This window comes from Aptenodytes patagonicus, chromosome 6, assembly GCF_965638725.1.
Source record: "Aptenodytes patagonicus chromosome 6, bAptPat1.pri.cur, whole genome shotgun sequence".
Lineage (NCBI taxonomy): Eukaryota > Metazoa > Chordata > Aves > Sphenisciformes > Spheniscidae > Aptenodytes > Aptenodytes patagonicus.
Genome location: NC_134954.1, coordinates 37546065 through 37561547, shown reverse-complemented (window position 1 = coordinate 37561547; position 15483 = coordinate 37546065). Strand labels below are relative to the sequence as shown.

The 15483-nt window shown below is 44.1% G+C and overlaps 1 protein-coding gene across 25 annotated transcripts in view; it reads left to right on the top strand.

Annotated features, from left to right (window-relative positions):
* MAP2 (microtubule associated protein 2) overlaps positions 1-15483 on the top strand; it is a 238052-nt gene that overhangs the window by 119585 nt on the left and 102984 nt on the right. For 22 of the 25 annotated variants that reach the window (XM_076342136.1, XM_076342143.1, XM_076342154.1 and 19 more), the window contains one exon: positions 14008-14067. The exons of 2 other annotated variants lie outside the window; for them this stretch is intronic. The gene's annotated coding sequence lies outside the window, so the exon portion shown is untranslated. Of the gene's footprint in view, positions 1-12705; positions 12849-14007; positions 14068-15483 lie in introns of those variants that run through there. One more of the 25 variants, XM_076342138.1, reaches the window with a different exon arrangement.

Sequence of the window (15483 nt, the reverse complement as noted above, 5' to 3'; positions counted from 1 at the left end):
CATCAGTGCGGAAATTGAGATTCTCCGTAGTGTGTTTTTTGTTGCTATACACGAGTGTTTTTACACAGAAAATGTGCTTTCTACTGCTCCGTAATGTTGTCTCCAGATCTGTGAATCCATTTTTAAATGTGTGAATTGAAAGTGGATCAGGAATGTAAAGAAAAGTACCTGCCACGTGGGCAGAAGTTCTGGTCTCTATATAACTGAGTTTTCTTTAGGACTTTCCATACTATGTGTGACTCATTTGGCATGAGGTCTAAATTGTGCTAAAGTACCTGAAGTCCTCTGTTACAGAAGGCTGCAGCCCTTGTGGTCAAATCGGTCAGTAACCTTTGGTTTTCAGTCACTTTCTTTAATCTTTATTAAGGTATTTATATAACACCATAGTGTTTTAAGGAAGCTATTATGCATTTCTGAGTATTGAGCTTCTGTTTTGAAAGTTCCCCAAGTTTTACCTGCTAGCTCTAAAAAAGAGGCAAGTTTGCTAGGTAAATTAGGTAATAAAATACTTGTTTTTAAAATTGTTCCAACAGGTGTTTGGTGTTAATGGCTTTGTTATGACCCATAAAGTCCATAATCTTAAGGTCAAAACACTGTTTTTGACTTGTTCTGTCTTCATGAAAGTATTGCAATCAGTGTTGTCTTTTGTTGGAGAAAGCGTGGCGCTGTGAATAACTGGTGCAGCCTGGTACTTATGTAGTCTCCAGCAAGTGAAGTACAGCTTTCAGCCTGTAAATCATTTCCTGAGATTGGTCAGCTTAGGAAAAAGCATTGTTATTTTAATGCATTTTGATACAATCAAAAGCATATGGTGCTGAGAGAGAATAATAATTTTCTTTACAGGGATTTAGTTTCAAGAGGGTAGAAATCTGTATTTGCCCGGCTTTTCTTGTTGGCTTGCCACTTGCTAAGTGTTTTCAGATGCACCATACAGTTCTTTTTGAGGGAGGAAATAAGGCATCTAATGCTTTCTACTGTGTTGCACCATGGTTTCTCATCTCCTTAGCACTGCCTGCTTGCTTAATCATAAGCCAATTAAAGTATAATAATGGAACATGCTTTTGAACTGCTCATATATAAAGGTAATTATCAGAGAAAGGGTGACAGAAAATTGCGAGGAGGAACTGTGAGCATTTTGGCCGGCAGTATGGTCTGTGCCTCCTGCAGTGCTGGCTATTGATGTTCATGGTGAGTTTGTCTCATTTTGTCCGGTCATCGGCACCAGGATTCTCTGAGGAGGGAAGGGAATATACCATGGGGATTTGAGAGAGCACCAGAACCCTTTGAACTTCCTCCCGTTTCTATTTCACTGCTTCATCTTGCACTAGTCTCATGTCACAATGTTATCAGCTGTTAATTAGTTCATTGTCGGGCAATGTCGATATCAAACATGATCTGAGGCAGGTCTTGCTGAATCCACATGGCAGAGACCCCCGCCTGCCGTGGGGTGGCTGCAGGCGAAGCCTGTGGTGAGGTGCAGGGCTTCACCCTGGAAGCGGTGAAGCCTCAACAGATCAGTGCTCACCAGTCGATCTCTTAAACTTGTTGCTGAAACCAAGGCCTTTCACATTAACCTGATCTAAGCTGATGCTCAAAATCTCCATAATTTGCAAGAAGTTGCCTTTGGATTTGCAGATTCCTGGTCTTAAAAGCCAAGTCCCATGTTAGATTAGTGGCAAGGTGGTGGACAGTAACAGGCAGTGATGATTACTACTTTGGTGATTCCTCTGTGTTATCCACAGTGGCCAGGAGGCGCAGACTTCAGCACCCAGTATCGGCCACCTGAGCTTTGTGAAGCAGTAAATGATGACAAATCTTGTGCAGCTAGAGGCGGTCGCTCTCACAGGCTCATCTTGGCTGAGCAGATGGCTTGTAAAAGAGGAGGCGGTACTGATTTCTGTAGGATTTCTAGACCCTCAAGCCACAGGAAGTCTTCCCAAAATGCAGGAACCTCGACACAGCTTCTGGCTTCTAACAAAAGTAGTTACAGGTTAGCATTATTTTTTAATTATGTGAAAAAAAGGTGCAACAGTTCATCGTGAAACCACAATATAGTGGTCTCCCACTTCTGGCAGCTTCTAGTTATTTTAAACTTTGTGAAAGATGTAGGGTATTTTATTAAAGTAAAGAAAATTGTCTGAAATGAGTGCTCTAAGAGGAAAACACTCCTGTTTTTACTAAATCCCTAAACTTTAATAAGGACACACAAGTGTGTATTCTTTATGGGTATGCTGGCCTCAGCTTGACCTCAGCTAGCCATAGGGATCCCTATTTCTTAATAACATATAGTCTGCTGAATTTGGCTTTTATAACCTTCAGCTTAAGCTATTAAATACAGAACATTTGGTCTCACAGGAACTACATAATTTTCAAATAAACAAGTGGTTGCAATATATACATTATGGGAATATATACATTACACGTGAGTCCTCACAGCAAACTCTTCTCTCAAATGAAGGCAGGTCAGTTTTTCCTGTCTTATCTTTGGGGAAAATAACGAAGGACTTGTTTCCCAGAGTTAGGTTTGGAGTTGATGTTGAAGCTAGGAAGTTGAGCTAAACGGAGTTTTTCTAATCAAACACTTTTTTTTTTTTTTAAATCAGAAAGAAACAGTTCATAAAATGAAAACTGTTCTTGGGAAAGGATTAGTTTCAATAAACTTCCCATTCCTGAAAAATTCCTCCCTCTTTTTCTGATTTTAAAATGCCTTTTTTAGACATCTTGAAAACAGGAGAGAAAAGGTCGAATAGCTCAAATTTCTGAAGGAAAACTCAACTCAAAGAAAAACCAAGTAAAACACAATTGAAACATTTCAGTTGACCTAGTCTGAAATATGCAGTGATGTTTGGTTTTTTTTTTTTTTTCCTGATATCTTGAGCTTGGATTGAGAAAACATTTCAGAAACCTTGTGGGACTTGGCAAGGCAATCCCTGCCAACTCTGGGCATCAGTGATCAGTGCAGCACCATGCCAAGCAGTGCTGATCTACCTGGGGAATTCCCACCTGGTTCAGTGCAGCCCAGTAAGAAAACACTGAGGTTTCAAAAGTGACGTGACTGCTTTGCCTGGCACCTCAGCCCAGCTGAAAATCTTCATGTTTCAGCAAGGCTCATTGGCTCAGGGTGTGGGGTACTGGCTCAGCCTGGGCTCCTGCTGCTGCTGCTGCTGGAGCTGAGAGAGTTGCCATAGTGTGAGGGGACTACTCCAATAGCTGCCCATTTACCAGCATGTGGAGAAGGCCAGTCCACAGTTTCTTTAGAAGCAAAAGAATCAGCAAATTAAAATAAAATAAAAAAAAGAGAGGAGAAAAAAAAGTTATTGGTCAAGTGGGTAGCAGCAAGATTTGTGTCATTAGCTTTACTTATGGGCACAGTGTTTCGTTCCAGCCCTGCTGCCCGCATCCTGAGCAGAAAGAGCCCTGAAAATGAAGTAGCATTTCTCACAAGCGCAGACAGGCAGAGCTGATTAATGACAGGATGCACTTCCAAGTGCCCACGAACCCCAAACACAGCTGGGAAGTGTGATCGCTGCTCCCAGCTGTGAGGCTGGCCCTTTGTGCCCGCTTATTATAGAGATGGTAATGTTGATGCTGGTTAGCATTGAGCCTGGCTGGGGACTTCGGTGATTGGCAGGAAGCTGTGTGGGACTGCATCCCCCAGAGCCTGTGGAGGGTAAATGAGCTGGGAAGTGGGTGTTCGTGGGCTCCAGGGGAATGGAGGAGTCAGAGGTTTCTGCTGCGAGTTGGGCTCCAGACTTTTTACTAATTGTATAATGGAGGGTGACAGACTTGCTGACTATAATGGTCTAAACTCTGTGACTAGAAATTGTTTACACGTCTGTTTTGGAGAGGGGATGTGAAGCTGGCCTTGACAGCCTCTCAGGAAGCACTCACAGTCTGTTTTGCAGCCTCCACCCCAGCTCGAAATTCTGTTTAATGACAGCCCTCTGCCCAATCCCATCAGTATATTTACAGATTTCTTACCTGCATACAGCAAGACAGCTGTGCCTGAATTCTTATCAGCTGAACCCACCTGTACTCTACTGCAAACAGGCAAGGGCTTTCATGTAACTGGGAGAGCGGGAGAAGAGTTTTTTGCCAATATTTTCCTAATTTCTTTATTAGATACAAAAGTAAGAGCTTTTGTTTTTAGGGAATTCAGGGACTGAGGCTCTGAGGGTCTTCGGACAATTTTCCTACTGTTGCACTTCTGAGGACAATGCGACTGTGGCACTTGTGGGACCCATGTCCCATAAGCATCACTGATCTTCTAATGAAGCTGGCATTTCTTACCAAATGCTTGATGTTAGGCAAATGTCATTTTGGGTTTGCTGCTCTTAAGAGTTTAGCAAGGAGGAGGGAAAAGACAGGTGGTCAGTGGAATGAGGGGAAAACAGGAGAAGACGACAAGGCTGGATGTGGACGTGCTGGTGCCAACCATCCTGTGTTCTGGGGCTGAATATGCAACTGCTGGCGAGTCCTGTTTCACAGTGGAAACATCTCTTCCTGGCTGGTCCTGGTATCATATTCTTTCCGGCATGGAGCATTGCTCATTTACTTAAGTCATCAGCAGGTTACTGGTTTTTCCACAAAGCAGGAACCAGATGCATGCTAAGAGGAATTTTATGGCAGGTGTGGTTGCTTCAGCAGTCCCTGGCCTAGGAGGGAGAGTCTACTTTTATGAGCATCGACATTGGTCAAGCAGAAAATAAAGTGATGCTGTATTTCATATTTGGGGATATATATTGTTTGAGTGAGAAGGAGCCAAATTTTTTCAAAGTTTGTTACTTCTTATGGAAAAACTTTCATGCTTCTTACTGAATTATAGGAAGTTATGCATATATGCAAGTCTTTGTCTCCTTCCACTACAAGTGCCTTCATGGAGCGTGCAGTCCCTAGTGGTTGTGTCTGGCTGTTTGCGCAGTGGTTCTCCCACGTGCAGCCTTCCTGACTGACAGACAAAACCTGGCAGCATTCACTGTCATGACTTCAGATGTTCCTCACACACAATGTCTGCTCCACCCATGTGTCCATGGTGGTCTGCCCCACTGGAGGGGCAGCAAGACAGACCATGTCGTGGGGCTCCAGGTAACTCAGGTCACAGCTCAGTATGTTAGGTTGACCTACTGACACGGCGAGTGTGAGCTGAGATTCAAGAGGAATGACAAAGTCAAACAGCCAAGGCACATGTAGCTATTTTCTCCATCCCTTTCACTACCAGGCAGGGTACCTCCTGCAGCAGAGCCAAGCAGTTGGCCTGGGACAACTGTGATTTAACCGTGACAGCTGCCTTTGTTAGACTGTGTCTATCCAGAGCAGGGAGATGGTGGTGATTCTGTCCTCAAGGGCTGCTGTCATCCCCTGTCCTCTCCTAAGCCACCTCTCACTACGTGTTCTAGCTGCAGACCCCAGTGGGGTCTTGGTCATGGTTTCTGGTTCCTCCGGTCAGCTCTACCCTGGTATAGAAGGGAGGCTGGCACTCACCAGGGTTGAAGTCCAGTCTGTGGATGTCTTTTTGTGAAAGTGTTTGGCACCTCAGTGGCTTCCCCAAAACCTCTGAAGCTGAACAAGGAAGTTGTTTGCTGGGCTGTCCCGCTTAGCAGCTCCTGAGCTGGTGTCACATGGCCTAATTAGGCTAATAACAGTTTGTAGATGCTGTCCCTGGGGTGCCTGGCTGGACATGCAGGGGGTGGCGGCGGGCATTTCTCGGGACTCTGGAGGTGCAGAACTTCAGGCAGGCCTGGAAGAAATGACAACAGGGGATGTCTGGAAAATCCCCGGCAAAGCAAGCAAAAAGCTTCCAGTTCTCAACTACCGAAAGACGTTGCTTTACTTGATTCCCCTTCGCCCTGTGACAGGTGACTTGTGCTTGTCAGATCCAGATTGCTAATGGAGATAAGCAGTTTAGGGGTGATTTAGAAGATAAAAGTTTTAAAGCCTCTGGGAGCTTTTGCTCTGCAGTTGTATGGTGCATGGGAAGTGCGTGTATTACTGAGATGCATGTGAGATGGGTCTGTCAATACGATCATGAGCAAAGCGATGTGGTTCGTTCCAAAATAATGCCAGTAAAACTTCCATAATGCGCCATGGGATGTGGTCAGTACTGCCACACCACTGCTTGGCTGGGTTGCTCTAAACTGGGGAGAAGGAAGAAGCAGAAATCCAAAGTATGGTACTAAAATTTCTTCAAAAAAAGGCTGGGAATGCCTGCAAACCTGTACTGCATCCCTTGCCATGTTTGCTCCCAGGTGAATATCTTCAGGCAATGTTTTTATGCCATTTGTATTTATCTTGGGCATCTCTGGTGGCACATATGCCACAACGTTGGAGCCATGCCTTCGAGGATGCGTTCTAGCCAATGTCTTCTGTGTCCCTTCCTTATTTAATCTGGTGCTTTGGGCCTTATTATCTCAAATATATCCATCTCAGTGTAAAACCGCAGCTTAAACTCAGTTACCGTGGGTACTGCACAATTTGCACAGCCTGCTTTCCGCTCCTTAAAGTTAACTTTGGAGCATTTAAAATTAGAGATAACATACAGCCAGCTGATTACAGGAACCTGTGGACTAGCCGTAAGCTAACGTGGCTTCCCCATACAGCCCTGGAGCAGCCCTGAATCCTGAACCATTGCTCTTCTGGCATCATGTAGTTTGTGTTAACAGGCATACTGGGAAAAGGCTGCACTTGGTTACTACAGGAGTATGGAGCTGCACACCATGTTTCATCAGGGTCAATGCTGGGAATATATGTTTGACCTTATTATTAGAGGTGGGAGCTGAGAGACCTTGGTTTTCTCCCTGTCTTGGGCAGTAACCCACTCTGTTACCCACAGGAAGTCTCTCAGTCTACAAACCTGTAAAATGGGATTTTATTACTTTTTCAACAGAGTCTTCTGAAGTTTAATTGACACCCTTACAATGTATAATATCACACTGACAAGAAAAGTAAACCCAACCAAAGCCAAAAGAAAGTGACATTTTTTTTGTGTGTCTTACTTTGCGTTTTCATCACACCTCTGAAATACTGTTGACTCTTGGGTATAGGATGTACTGAGGAAACTTTCTGTCTGCCTAGTACATCACAAGAAAATCTGCAGGATGAACAGAACTGGTGTGTTAGAAAAGGATCCTCAAGCAAGAGGATGGAGCCAAGCCAGTGCAGCAGCTCTTACTTTCTAACACCCTCTCTCATGTCCTCCTTCATTTCTCAGCTGCAGAAAGTCCCCTTCTTGCCCCTTAAGACCCTCAGTTATGGTGAAAGACTCCTGTGCTGTCCTTTGGAAGGCAGTTGTTGCAGCTGCCTTGTCTGTTCACCTCCACCCCATGCGTGGGCTATATCTGTATTACAGTCCTGGATGCTGTAGGGAAAGGAAACCTTTAACTTTGGACAAGAGAGCCTGGAAACCAGAGCAGCATAGAGCTTAGCATGGAGTAATTACTGCTGCTTTCCCTCTGGGGTGAATCTTCTACTGTTCCGGTAGGACAGAACTCAACACCAGCAACTGAGAAAATGCCCTCATTGCTGCTGGGTTGAAGCATGTCCCTGGGGTAGCGGTGTAGGCAGCACAGACCTGTGGCCAGTCTGTGGTGTGTGCTCACGCCAGGCTCGTCCAGGATGCTCATGGTCCTGCCTGCTCTGGGTGGTCTGGGCAGCACGTCTTCAGCTTCCCTAAATCCATGCTTAGCAAAGCTGGAAGTGGCTCTGCACAGCTGTCAGTCTCATTGTGATGCTTTGTCCTGACACTTTGTCCCGACACTTTGCCCCAGCTCCTCAGACCCTCTTCTTCCCTCCTCTCCTCCTTCCCCTTTTCCTCCCCTCAAATTACTGTGATGTCTGAGAAAAAGACTCCTATACTGTTGGTTTGCAACAGCTTGGCTGTCAAGGCTTTTGTAAGGAGATGAAAGGCAATGGCTGATTTTCTCTGTTGATGGTGTCTGTCACTCATGACTGAGACAGAAAGCCCTCTGCAATCTTGGCACATCCTGGCTTTATTCGCTGCAAGAGCTCTGCTTGGGAACAGTGTCGTTTCAACACACGCTTCTGGTTTTGCATCCATGAGCTTACTGAAGGCTATGGCTTGTTTTAGAAAGTGCTGTTAGTCCAAAGACAGATTAAATGCAGTGTTTAATAAGATGCATGTAGTACAGTGCCCTTATTCTGAAGTAGGTGGGTTTTTTTTGCTGTTCATTAAGGGGGAAAAAAAAAAAGAAATCACAATCACTTTCTAATCACTTTCTATTACTAGTGTTTGGCAAGGTCTTGGCCCCAAGAGGTAGGGGGAGTGTAAAGTAATGTCCCAAATGAAAAAGTCTCCAGCTTCCGATGGAAGCACTGTGTGTGTGGTACTAGACCTAAGTGTGGAAACATGTCTTCTGTTGTGTGATGCTGAGGTGAGGACAGTGTGCCCCTAATAGGTGAAAGATTTCTCAGTCCCAGATCTTAAAGAAATACTTTCTCTTGGCTACCAACTTGCAGGGTTGCTGGTTTCTGTTTCACTAAATGACTGTAGCAGACAGTCCTTGTCCGGAAAGGAGTCTCTGGTGAGTTTTTCCTTTCCAGCACGTGAAGATTTAGCTTGTGTCCATACAACGGTTTAATGGGTGTCTGAAATAGCTGAGGCTTCTTAAAGCAAATGGCAAAAACTATGGTACATTGCTATGCCAGCATCTCTCGGTTAGCAGTGAGAGTCTTATAATGGCCCTTCTCCCGGAGACCAGATTCTTCTGCAGAGGAAGCCAGACGGAGCTGTGGCCGAAGGGGGTATCTGGAGGAACTCAAAGTGACCTGAGTTCTTTCTGCTTTGCTGATGAACTGAGAAAAAAATAGGCCAGCAACTCATTTTACAAGTCTCTTAAGCTATCATAAGTATTTATAGGAACTCATTGTACAATAAATTATAGATATAAAATAGCAGGTGGCACATCTTTCAAGCAGTATGCATTAAAATTCATCTTGACAAGACCAGGAAAACAGCCCCCAGACCTATCTTTACTGAGCAACTACAAAGGAAGTAAGTCGTAGTTTAGAGAAATGGAGTGTTAATGACAGGTCTATGCCAGTAAACGCGGCAAAATGCCTCAAATGCCTCAGCAGTAATTGTCATCAGAACAATTTCTTTTCCTGCTAGTTATAAAATCAGATACACTATTAAAGACGCCATTTGTAAAACCCAGACACCATATATTTTCACCAAATGTAGCAATTGTCTCCATCTCTGAGGTTCCTGAAACATAAACCCCCTTGGGGTCCTAGCTGGGCTGCTGTATGTAAGCTGTGAAAATATTGATGTACTCATTTTATCCTTTGCTTTCCTTGTCCTTCTCTGTTTCCTTTCTTTATTCCTTACTTACTGGCAGCCACTAATGTAGCCAAGTTACTTCTGCGCCAAGAGGATGAAGAAACTGTTTCCTCCCAAGCCAGCTATGCTGACACTGCTAACCTTGATTTCCATAAATGATTGAACAGTGTCTCCTGTCTGCAGTGTATTTCAGGCTCCAGTTATCCAAGATTCTTGGATTCTGAGAGAGCTTTTCATCTTCCCCATCTCCTCCTCACACTCATAACCAAGCCTGACTCTGTCTCCTCTACCTTCACGGCTGTGAGCTGCTCAGACTAGCAGTAGCAGCCCGAAGATGCTTTTCGCCATAAATAGACTTTTCTCAACTTGTAGGGTTTTTAAACTTTCTTTTAACCTACTGAAAAATTTTATGTGGATATTATAGTGAAAAGGAGATTTGTGTAGTCACCAGACAAGCAGTGGGAATTAAAAAGTGTTGAGAGTAAACCAGTCATTTGTAACACAGAAGCAATTTAACAGCTTTTAGAATAAATAAATTTGTGATGGCAAGATAAGTATTGCTTGTTTTTCCAGCATTAAAACTTTTTCTAGATCAGCTGAGTCAAAAGGTAACACTTCCTCACAGTGCTGCTAAGCCAGCTTTCAGAGGTAGACATGTTCTAGGAATGAAAGGAGTACTGGGCTATGTGCTGCTTAAAGCCCATTCAAACGGATGGTGAAAATTTCAGTAGGGGTTTTTCTCAGTCAGGCTGGCAATGGACTCTTGATTCTCAAGTCAAGGCACCATCCTACTGCAGTCCTTTCTGAATTTCTGGGCCACGTCTGCAGCCAGGGTAAGCTGCTGACTTCTGCTGATTGTCAGCAATTTACACCAGCATAACCTGGCCTCTGGATTGCCTCCTTTAGCTGCAGAGCTTTAAAGCCATTCGCTCTCCACATGACCACCACTGAAATTCGGATATATTTGACCTCCATTCTCTAGCACTTTGGAAACTGAATAATAAATGGGTAGTGAATTTTGCCCTCCAGATATCAGGTTTTTTTTTTTTGCATCCCTTTGAAAAATGTCTGTTATCTTATTTTAAGCCTCTGCTGCCAAGGGGAAAGCATGAGGGGGGTGGGAAGTAGGAAGGAGGAGGAGAGTGTACTTTAAAAGGAAAAAGCTATGTGGAAAGCTTTGGTGCTAATGGATCGGATCCATTTGCAGCCTTAGTGTGTGCAGACTAACGTGTATAATGCATTGTTGGGCAAAACACTAAATGCTTAAAAGTAATTTGTAGCAATTTAGGTTTTTATCATTGCTTGCACTCTGCTCTGGGGGAATATGTAGCAAAAGACAAGCTCCCAGACTGAAGAGTTTATAGTCTTAAATGTGCAATTCTGCAGGCAACTCAGTGAAGCTAATAGATCTCTGCAAGGCAGAGTCAGGGCTTCGGGAGGACAGGCTGACCCCTCAGGATGACAGCACAGCTCCTTTCTGAGGGGAAGAAGTGGAGCAGCTTAGGAAAAGTATGCATTTAGTCCTTATAATTTTCATCACGAATAACTGAACAGGTGCATTGTTTGATAGGAGTCTTTGAAAAAGCCCCCCAAAATGAAAGAAAGAGAAACAGCTCCTGTAAAAGACAGATACGTTTTTTCTATTGAATAAAATGTATAAATCTATCAAGCCAGTTGCTTTTGAAAGTTTAATAAGAGGAGAAGCAGGAGTAGGTGCACATTAATGAAGAATAGTTACAAATAGCTTGTGCGTAAGAGAGCTTAGTCCTCTGTTGTGTATATGTATGTATATGCACATTGGGTTTTTTCTATCAGTTTTTATAGATAGATGTTAAAGTGTTCAACAAAAAGAAGGAAATGCAATCCCTAATATATACAACAGGGGAAGTAGGATGCAGTTGGTGACATGCTGTACCCACAGGCGAATGGCAGAGCCAGAATAAACAGGTATTCTTATCCATTTTATGTTAGGTCACAGTGCATCCAGCCTAGAGCTGTCTAGGCCTGTGTTAGTCTTCATCAACAGAAAAACTGTACAATGTACTTAAGTGAAAGTAAGTGCATGCTAAATACACTTGCCAGTCTGTATTTGTGAACAGGACTTCAACAAGGTTTATACATTGTGATAAACTTGCATGATCTGATAAAGATTTTCATATCCAAGATTGAAGGGTCTCTGAATGGCAGCTTCCCATTAGGAGGGAAAAATAGCTCGTCTGTTTTGTGCCCTGTCCCTTGGAAAGGGTGATGCTCACAGCAGCCAAGGTGCCGTCCCCTGCAGTCCTGGCGCCAAAGTACCAACAAGCCAGCATGTCCCTTCATCAAAGCACAAAGCTTTTCTAAAGGCTGTGCTAATTTCAATGAATTCCTTATTGGGACATGTTCTTCAGGGATTTCTGTCCGAAGCAAGAGGGCTAGGGAGAAAAACAAACAAAAAGAAACCCTTCCTAACACATTCTGCGCTGTGATTATTGGAAGATGCTCATAGGAAGTGCAAAACCCCATTCACATCTGTGGTGTCAGGTACTGACGAGGCACTTAAATGTTAACTTCTTGCTTCCTAGATAACTGGCCCAAATGTGGAGCTGGTGGCTCCTCTGTGTGGGTGGGTCTCTCTCCCATTTTCTAGGGGAAGAATCTTTGAAACATCTCATTTTCTTCCTGGTCAGCAAAAGGTGGAAATGCTGATTACAGCCTGTCCCCAGCAAATTCGTGCGGCAGCAAAACTGCTTCCCACTTCTGGCGTCTTGTATTTTGGTTGTCTGGTATTTTTGGTATTCTGCAGCCTGCTAGAATCACATTTATTATGGTAGACCTTTAGCAGAGAGGTGATTTGAGGTTTCAGTTCAGACTATTAGAGTGCATGCTCAATGCTGGTATAGTAGGCAATGTGAAAGTAATAAGCCATTTTTTTATTTTTTCCAAATTCATTAAAAATTCCATCTGGTCATCTGGGATTTGTTGTAGGTGTGTCCCTCCTTTTGTTAATGTCCCTGTTGAATGCCTCTGTCTTCTGCATTTACCTCTCCCAAGAGGCGTGCATCCACCTCCTCTGGTTCTGACTACGTTGCATTATTTTGCATCAGTGACACATCAGAGGGTTGTTGGGACGCTGAGTGCTGAACACTCAGCTGTCGAGAACATCGATCTTTCTGCTGAGCCAAAGCAAATTTAATTAGCTTATTTTAACATTCCTCTTCATCCTGCGGGTGGGTAGAATTGATGCTGGCTGGAGCCTCATTTCCACATAGCTCATTTAGTGTAACTAATGATTGCATGTAAGTAAATGGTACACTCTGCTGACAGCCTCTGCAGTAAAGTGGAACAGTCGCTTTCCATTTATTTGCTGTCAGAACTGTCTGAAACCTTCCCCCTTCAAGGCAGCAACATCTTTCAGTTCTTGCTGGATGTTAGCTGGGCAAACTGGTGGAAATCTGTAGCTAGGACAGCTCCATGCCAGTGACATGGTGCAGGCAAGAAGACTAACTCAGTGTCGAAGAATTAGAGTCCAGGCTTGGAAACAGGAAAAGCCTGAACTGCTCTCCAGATTAAGGTTAGTCCCCTTTGTTGGCATTATGATTGTCTCTAATTGCATACTTGCATTGTATTTTTTCTCATTACCTTAATACTATCCTTCTTTTTAACTTGGTTTTAGTCATGTATTTCTCACTAATCTAGTTCCTGGAAATGCTTGGCCCATTCTTGCTGAAGCTTTAAAACAAACAACTTCTGAACCAAAGCGTTAGCTTGAGTCAGATATCATATATGGAGAATTAATTTCTGAACAATTAAAATCAACAAAGTTACAAGCATCTGAGAGGCAAGGAACTGGACAGCCTTAAATACAGGCGATAGTACTGGCCGTCCCCATAATACTTAGGGCATGCTCAAAGATGCACATAGCAAGGAGACCCCTTTCTCCCTGATTGCAGCCATTTCAGTGTCTGTCTGCTGCTTGCATCTGTAATGTTTTCTCCAGTGGGCTCTGATCAAAGACTTAGAATGAGGAGAGAGGGTTAGAATGAGAGCAGGACATGCAGAGGAGGTTATTTCAACGGGCTAACTACATTGGTGTCCAAGCATTTCTCACTGAGCAAAGAGGGTCACAAAAGGGGTAGTGATGTCTGTGGTAACCTTTGCTATTTATCCCAGATAAACTGGAAAAAACTTAAGACCCTCTGCTATACAAGTGAGGCAAGAAAAACAGTTTTAAGAAGAAATTGGAGTAGTTCCCTGCATTGGTGCCTTCAGCTGCTCTGATGTGTCTTGCTGGGAAGTCAGTAGGGGGCTCTTGCTCTTCTTCCATTACTTTCTGGGCATCTTTGCAAGTATTTTCCTCATTCCTGTTTGAGATCCTTCCACAGCAGAGATGGTGCGTATAGCAGCCCCGCCAGATCTCCCAGTGGAGGGAGTCTGTCTGGGAGTATGCTGTGCTCCCCTTGCCTTCCCTGATGGGTGGCTTTTTGGAGCCATTGTAGGCTTTCCTTAGGGCAGGCCTAGGGATTAAGCAGCTCCTTGGTGGTCCCAAAGCAGGCTGGACATAACAGGGGATCTGAGTTAATGTGTCTCAAGTGAGCCTTGGGAAATAAACCTGAGAGAAAAAGGCTCAGACCTAAGTGTACAAATATGCAGCATCTTATAGTCCTTACTGAGTTTATGCTAAATTCACTGAATAGAGACTAAATAGTGTGTGTATTTCTATTTCTTTATAGGAACAGAGTGTTTCCCTTGTTTAACAACCAGACGCAGCATCCTATCATCTGCTTAAACAGGTATGACCTTTTTACTTGTTACCATAGTTTCACAAGGAGGCTGCTTCAACAGACCAGGGAGGCTTGAGAAAAGAGCAAGAAGAAAACTCCTCTAGCTTCTGGAACACTTTATTTTTCTGGGGTTAGTTCCAGCTTTTGTAATCCTCCATGTTTTTTATTTTAAAAGCCTCCTGTGTCTGATGGGAGCCACTGTACCCATTGTCAAGCAGCATTGTCTTCTTGCTTTTGGCTTAGCAAGAACCTACTTACAGCTCTGGGTGGAAAGTGCGTAAGATGATGTTGATACAAAGGCAGAGCATCTGAGAGAGGCGACGGTGTTGCTGCACGCTGCTCTGGTTTGTCACGCCCAGCCACTGCAGTGAGTCGTACCACAGAAAAGATGAGAACGGTTTGGCAGAGTAAGGGCAAGCATAATACTGCCTCATCTCCAGAATCAAAAATGATTGGGTTAGATCAAAGAAATGCACTTTTTCTCCTCTTTGAGAAAGAGAAAACTTTCAAGAGATCCCCGTCTCAGAAGACTGAAAACAAGTGTTAGAGAGAACCTGTGCTGCCTCTGTCACGTGGATGAGCAGATACTTGCTTTGCCAATATTTTCTTAAATGCATGTATTTATTTCAGTTTGATTTACAAATGAACATAGTTTCTGTTCTCACAAGCACGAGTTTGAAATCCTAAGAGAGAATATTGAACTTCAGGAAATGGCAATGGATTTTGATTGAAAGACTTCATATGAAGCGTAAGAAAGAAATGCAGGAGGACAGAGTGAGTAGGGTGGCAAAGTGCCCAAGTTTCTGCTGTTGTAAGCTCACTTGAGCAGGGCAGGGTGAAACACTGCCATTCTTTTGGGTTGAAGTGTTGTCTTCACGCTGGCCTTACAACACAACCTGAACAAGAGGGTTTCAGTGAGCTCAGGAGATGCCTGTAGAAGCTCACGGAGGGTGAGATGTAAGGTATACTGGGATGGTGGTCCCTTCCCAGGATCTCCCTTCTCAGCAAGCTAGAGAAGGTTCAAGCTCTGCATCCTTTGAGCAGCAGCATGAACACACATACACAAAAGTTTTATTCAGCTGGTAAAAGTTACCTCCTCTGTGTTGTTGTTAATGAAAAGGTTTAGGGTGTCTTTTGTTGTTGCACTAAATTTAAGTGCTACTCCTCTTGGAAAGCATGGCACAAGCAGCCCAGCAGTTTGGGAAGGTGCCTTCTGGATGGTGAACTGCTGCAGGGCAGGAACCACCCCACCCCCGGCATTCGCTCGTGTCAGGCTCCCTGGGGGCAGCCAGCACATACAGCAACCCAGTGTGCCTGCAGGCTGGCTCCCTGCCAGCATCTGCAAGGGTGAAGGGCAGCATAAGGCTGCTTACAGTGATCCTGCATGCTTCAGGAATTTTCCCATGGCCCAGAATACCCTTGCAG